Source organism: Penaeus vannamei, chromosome 13, assembly GCF_042767895.1.
Source record: "Penaeus vannamei isolate JL-2024 chromosome 13, ASM4276789v1, whole genome shotgun sequence".
In the NCBI taxonomy this organism is placed as follows: domain Eukaryota; kingdom Metazoa; phylum Arthropoda; class Malacostraca; order Decapoda; family Penaeidae; genus Penaeus; species Penaeus vannamei.
This window is the reverse complement of record NC_091561.1, coordinates 43,646,765-43,654,264: the sequence shown is the minus strand read 5'-3', so window position 1 is coordinate 43,654,264 and position 7,500 is coordinate 43,646,765. Positions and strand designations below refer to the sequence as shown.

The 7,500-nt window shown below is 37.3% G+C and overlaps 2 non-coding genes across 2 annotated transcripts; both read left to right on the top strand.

Annotated features, from left to right (window-relative positions):
* Positions 1 to 4,926: 4,926 nt before the first annotated feature.
* TRNAY-GUA (transfer RNA tyrosine (anticodon GUA)) lies at positions 4,927 to 5,016 on the top strand. The gene is given in 2 exon segments: positions 4,927 to 4,963; positions 4,981 to 5,016. It is a non-coding gene; the product is annotated as a tRNA-Tyr (tRNA).
* Positions 5,017 to 5,370: 354 nt separating this feature from the next.
* Positions 5,371 to 5,442, top strand: TRNAD-GUC (transfer RNA aspartic acid (anticodon GUC)). The gene has a single exon. It is a non-coding gene; the product is annotated as a tRNA-Asp (tRNA).
* The last annotated feature ends 2,058 nt before the right edge of the window (positions 5,443 to 7,500 follow it).

Sequence of the window (7,500 nt, the reverse complement as noted above, 5' to 3'; positions counted from 1 at the left end):
AGCTATGATGAATAGAAAAACACAATACCGCGTTGATACTATGGAAGAAAAACCCACAATGCACAAACTAGATAACTATACTATCGGCCGGTTTGTTAAAACTAACCCGACCCAATCAATATATGTCGATAGTGACATAAATATACACAAAGGTAGATGCATAACTGTCTATCAGATATATTTGCATTTATCTATTCATCTTTGCGATAGATATGCATGTCTAGACTGATGGATATGCATTTATTTCTGTATATATACATGTCCGTATAATGAATATCCATTGGGTCGGGAATCGCACAAACAAACCGGCCTTTTGACATCTAACGTACTGTCATATAGGACACCTAATGTCATTGGGTACAGGTGTCAGAAGGGTATCATAGCCAGAACTTTGTTAAACTCACGATCTTCCTCGCTTAAAAAGGTGACTTTGTTTTCATTGTCTACTACATAGTCTATAGCCATATACGGTCATTAGTTTTCCCATATCGCCAACCATAATGTATGGAATGACATACTATAAGCCATACCATGAAATCTCATCGATTCATATTTTACATGGCTAAGAAATTGATTGTCGTCTTGACCTACCCTCTCTCTTGAACGGTGTGTGTGTGTGTGTGTGTGTGTGTGTGTGTGTGTGTGTGTGTGTGTGTGTGTGTGTGTGTGTGCGTGTGTGTGTGTGTGCGCGCTTCTCATATTTCATTAACATCTCTCTTCTCTCAGTCTGTCTTTGTCTCTCCCTCTCTCACATGCATACTCTACATGCGTTTTATATATGAACTATGAACACTAATAATGTCACTGAATAAAATACACCGTTCCAATTACATGAACTTTCTTCCATAGATAACTAAACAAACAAACAAACAAAACAACACGGTACACATTGCTTAGGAATTTGTTCACCCTCAGTCGTTTTGTTCACCACGTTTTGCTGTAACAGGTCATGCTACAACGTATCCATAGGTCACTGGTCCGAGTCTAAAGAAAACGAGATTTTTGTGACAAGGAGGAGAAAGTCAGGGCCAATATTATTGTTAAATGAATTTGCATTCTTATCCAATCAACCCTCGTTATAGATAAGGTCACAAGAATGGAAGATAACATTATGTTGTTTTTTTTCTTCTGAAACGAATGATGTAATTCAATTGTCTTCCAAAAAGATATTTATAGAAATATGCTTAAATTGTTCAACGAGAATTAAGAGTCGTGTTGATAACGGGTCAAATGTTGTCTTTTAGGCGATAAATTGGAGAGAGAGAGAGAGAGAGAGAGAGAGAGAGAGAGAGAGAGAGAGAGAGAGAGAGAGAGAGAGAGAGAGAGAGAGAGAGAGAGAGAGAGAGAGAGAGAGAGAGAGAGAATGAATCGATTGATAAATAGATACATAGATAAAACAGATAGCCAGCCAGAAAGACAGATAGATAAAATACATAGACAGACAGATAAATAGATAAATATATAGACAGGCAGATAGATAAATAAATATATAGACAAGCAGACCGATAGACAAATATAAAGAAACAAATAGACAGAGATAGACCAAATTGACACACCACAAAACAAAAACCAAAAACATTACATGTATATCAGCCGGGTACCCATCAGACACATAATAAAAAAACAAAATGACCAGGAAATCTTCCATTTTAATATAAGCAAAAAAAGCTTATTGGAACAATGGGTGATGACGCAGCGAAAAATGTCTGAACCGTCCTTCTGTTAGGTCAGTCTGCACGGCATTCGAGGTCGAGACGGGTGAGGGGTGAGGCGAAGGGGTTGGGGGAAGAGGAGGGGGAGGAGAGGGAGGAGAGGGAGGGGGTGAGGGGTGAGGTAGAAGGGGAGGGGGGAGGAGAGGGTGGAGAGGGAGGGGGTGAGGGGTGAGGTAGAAGGGGATGGGGGAAGAGGAGGGGGAGGAGAGGGAGGGGGGAAGAGGAGGGGGAGGCGGGCATGGGGTGAGGGGTGAGGTAGAGGGTTTGGGATAGAAGGAGGAGGGATAGGAGGAGAGGGAAGGGAGAAGGAAGGGTTGAAGGGTGAGGCGAAGGGGTTGGAGGAGGAGGAGGGGGGAGGGGGAGGGGGAAGGATATGAGGGATGAGGCAGAGGGGTTGGGATAGGAGGAGGAGGGATATGAGGAGAGGGGGGAGAGGGAGGGGGAAGGAGATGAGGAATGAGGCGAAGGAGTTGGGAAAAGAGGAAGGGCAGGTGGAGGGGGAGAGGGGTGAGGCGGAGGGGTTGGGGAAACGGAGAGAAAGGGGAGGGGTAAGGTAGAAGGGGGGGGGGAGTTGGGGTAGAAAGAGAGGGAGGGTGTGAGGAGGAGGAGAGAGAGGGGGTGGAGGTGAGGCTGAGGCACCAGGGGAGGATTGGGGGAGAGGGGAGAGGGATGAGGTAGGAGAGGGGAGTAAGAGTAGGGGAGTGGGAGAGGGAGAAGGTGAAGAGGTTAGGGGAGGGGGAGGGGGAGAGGGCAAGGGGTGAAGGGTCAGGTGAAGGGGTATGAATGTTAAAAGTGGTAGAGAAGAGGTTTAAGGAAAGGAGATAAAGGAGAGAAAAGTGAAAAATGGATAGATATATATATAGAGAGATGAATCGATAGATATACAGACAGATAGAGATGAATCGAAAGCTACATATATAAAAAATACAGATAAATTATTAGATAGATAGATAAACCGCTAGACAGTTACATAAATAGATAGACAGGCAGATATGTAGTTAGATAAACAGATAGATAGAAATGCAGAGAGAGAGAGAGAGAGAGAGAGAGAGAGAGAGAGAGAGAGAGAGAGAGAGAGAGAGAGAGAGAGAGAGAGAGAGAGAGAGAGAGAGAGAGAGAGAGAGAGAAACAGAAACAACCACATCACAAAGTGTATATAATCCAAGTACCCATCATGTAGACAAGAAAGGAACAGAAGAGAAAATAAGTAGAAGGGAGAGTAAGAAGAGAGGAAGAAGGGAATAAAGATAGTAGGAAAAGGGAACGGAGATGAGGGGGGGGGGGGAGGGAGGGAGAGAATAGGCAAACTTGTTGACATTTGGTGTTAACCTAAATAACGATTTTTTTTTTCTAACATTTTAAAAACTTGATTCAAATGATACTAGCGATCTAAGAAATGCTAACAATGTTGGTGAAGAAGTTTGTAATTATGTTAAGAAAAATGATATCAGCAAAATTCGAAGAATATTGATACTGATACGAAATTCAGAAGCATCAATATAAAAATAACAATAGTAATAGTAACAATAGTAGTAATTGTGTAGTTGTAACAAGGACAACAATGATACCTCTATTTAAACCTACCACGGTACTAGAAGCATTAACAGTAATAACGATAATGATAACAGAATCAAAATAAAAAGTAATAAACAGATGGAAACACATTTCAGAAAAATAACATTCTCTTAAATCATAAGACCATCTAAATACTGTATTATATTTTTCATTCATTCTTTAAAACCTGCTCTTAAAACATTATCACATCGTTAAATAAAACAGCTGACCCTTCGCTCTAACTACCACCACACATAATAGATATTTCCTTTTTTTTTGTGTGAAAAGAACAGTAACCGTTAACTGACCCCGTGTCTATGATAATAGCGACTGACAGAATATTGCCCATAAAGGATACTAGTTAACGGTTATCGGCATTTCGAATACTATAAATTTATGACCAACACCGGAGAGAAACTGACAGCATTTTTTTTTTTTTTTTTTTTTTTTTTTTTTTGTGAAAGAGACTGAAGAACCGATAATTAGGTGGAAATTGTGTTAGCGTGGTGTTAACACGTACCTGTATATCTAGGTACGAACGAGCGCGCGCACACACACATATATTACATGCATATGTATGTTTATATTTATGTATATATATACATGTTTGTGTATGTATATACATGTATATATGTTTATATATATGTATATGTATGTATATATATTTATATTTATATATACATGTATATATAAATATATATATATATATATATATATATATATATATATATTCATATTTGCACATATCTATATGTATATACATACATACATACATACATATACATACATACATACATACACACATATACATATGGGGATACTATCTGTCTATCTAATGTGGATACATATACTGTATATGTGTGCATATATATATATATATATATATATATATATATATATATATATATATATATATATATATATATATATATATATACACACACACACACACACACACACACACACACACACACACACACACACACACACACATATATATATATATATGTGTGTGTGTGTGTGCGTAAGAGAGAGAGAGAGAGAGAGAGAGAGAGAGAGAGAGAGAGAGAGAGAGAGAGAGAGAGAGAGAGAGAGAGAGAGAGAGAGAGAGAGAGAGAGAGAGAGAATTTGATTTGATTTGATAATATTGAGAGACAGACAGAGAGAGAGAGAAACAGAGAGAGAGAGTGAGTTTGCATGTGTGTACAACTGCGCCTGCATAACCTCTGATGGGATGGTCATCCAACCACACCAAACATGATTACATAAGTCGGTCAGTTGGAATGAGTTCCTTGTTCGTGATCAAGGACCGCAGATAATTGTAGTGACGCACAATAAATACGTTTAGTTAATTGTTTTCACAGTCTAACATTAGAGCCTAAACCATTTTGAAAATAGCGATACAGGACACACATACACAGTCACGTATATATGTTAAGTGTCTATCTTTTTACCGATCAGTTTATGCAAATGGTCGAATTCCCGTGATCAATAATTTTCATTAATCATAAGGACATTTATAATATTCTAATAACGAAGGCGTAATTCCAGATGATTCTGAAACATCATAACAAACATATTTTCTTATTTTTTTTTCCTTAATGTCGCTCTGAAAGAAATGTCCTTTAAAAGTAAGTTTCATGTTTCATTTAATGTAAGACCTTCGATAGCTCAGTTGGTAGAGCGGTGGACTGTAGTTGGTTCAGAAGCAGATATCCATAGGTCACTGGTTCGAATCCGGTTCGAAGGAGTATTTTCTACGAAGAGATAATAATACTATTCGTTTAGAGATATCATTTTCTTGTCAAAATAATGATAACCTCGACCCGACTGTAATCTGGAAATACCACAATCCCATATGAATCACGTGCCTGATATTGTAGCTCTCCGATTACAAGGTATAACATTTCTAAGAAAGTTGGCTACTTGAATCTAAATTGTATATTTGCTTCTTTCTGTCGTATCAAATTACTAATTGGCCTTTAAGCTAATTATCATTAAAGGATCTCTGTTCTAGTACACACAAAAGATTTAATTCACCATTGTAAAGTTAAGCTATGGATAGTATAATCAGTTGATATAACTTCTTACATTAAATACCAATTCCTCGGTAGTATAGTGGTTAGTATCCCCGCCTGTCACGCGGGAGACCGGGGTTCGATTCCCCGCCGGGGAGGTGTTTTTTGCTCACCTGTTTGCTGCGGTTGCTAATGTCAGATGTAGAATTATGGAACGGTATCAAGGTCAACTGAATCGCAGACCTAGATACCTACTGTCTGGTCTGAATGAGGGAGACGAGAATTAATATTCCAAGTGAATATGCACTTTTGAGGTCACTACATCAACCACAGGGGCACCCACCTTTGTCCTCCATTTCCTTATATGAAAGTATGTAGACTGTTTTTCTCTTCACCTGCTGTGACAACTACGCACAAGTAAATAAAGATATATTTATGACTGATAAACAGCGCCGGAAACGAATCGAATTCTCTACCAACAACACTCATTAGATTATTAAAGGTATTATGGCAGGGAAGTCCTATTCTAAAAACACTGCTGATACTAATAAGTAAATGATAAACATCTAAGACCATTTAGGGTAAATTCTTAGATTCTATGTAGTAAAATTTTTATTGCTAAGACATCATGCACCGGTATGTATGCCGGGTGCTTAAGTTACACTCGACTGATGACTCTATCTGTATGTTTACTGTGCCCATTCCTCCACCCTCTACTGCGCTTCATTCAACTACTTGAAGAAAAAAAAAACTAACCGAGGTGACATCCAGCAATGACCTCCACTTACCAACCTGTTCCACCTTCTCAGTCATCAACCTCCACATCACTCACCTTGTATCATTCCTCTTTATATTTACTTCTCAGTCGTTTCCCTCACCGTCTTCAGATAATTTTTCATCACCGTTAATGCCCGTTTATGTAAGTTAATGTGTCGGTAGGTAGGCTGATAGAGAAGGGGCTGACTTGGGAATATGGATCCAATACTGAACTGTTTATATAATTATATATATATATATATATATATATATATATATATATATATATATATATATATATATATATATATGTATATATATGTATATATATATATATATGTATGTATCTATTTATATATATAATATATATATATATATATATATATATATATATATATATATATATATATATATATATATATATATATATGTGTGTGTGTGTGTGTGTGTGTGTGTGTGTGTGTGTGTGTGTGTGTGTGTGTGTGTAGACAGAGAGATAGAGAGAGAGAGAGAGATAAATTAACAGATGAATTGAGAGAGAGAGAGAAAAAGAGAGAAAAACAGAGAGAGAGAGAGAGAGAGAGAGAGAGAGAGAGAGAGAGAGAGAGAGAGATGCGTTGATGCGGCATTAATGTACACCGGATTATAGTATAAGACATTCTTCGAATCGGCTATAAAAATGGCCATAGCAATGGGAATTTCTCCAGATGCATGTTTATCTTCTGTCTGTGTCTTTCTGCATTTTCGAATGATTTCATCTTGTTGCGTCATAAGCCATTGATCCTGGGTTGCAAAATGAGTCTTTTTTGATGATAATGTCATTTCCCATTTTCCCCTCTTCATGTTTCACGTAAAAAGAGTAACATATCTTGCGTGGATTAAAGCATTTTCTCTCATGCACCTATGCGTTTACATCCATAGAGTCGTTACTCCTATATTCTCTTTATCTGATAATTGCCTTTCACTAACTTTCTGTATATGAGTCTGTTGGTTCCTTTGCTTAAACAGAGAGAAACAACGATTCTAATATAACTGATATTCCCATGTTAAAAATAAGTGCAAAGAGACAACGTAAATTGTACTACTATTTGTTGATACATTGGCACACTGCATTCAGTTTCTTATCAATAAGAAGTATAGAAAACAGAGATTAGAAGCCGGACACATCCTCAAAAAATACAATAGTAAATAAGTGATGTTAAGAGAATACCATAATGGTCTTAACAACCGGGCGACACCTGTACCGTACAAGTGCGGTTACAGGTGCATGTAATGTGTCGTATATCTAGGCTTCATATGTTCATGCATATATGTATATATATATATATATATATATATATATATATATATATATATATATATATATATATATATATGCATATATATACATATATAAATATGCGTGTGCGTGTGTGTGTGCGCGTAAATATATACATATACATATATATATATATATATAT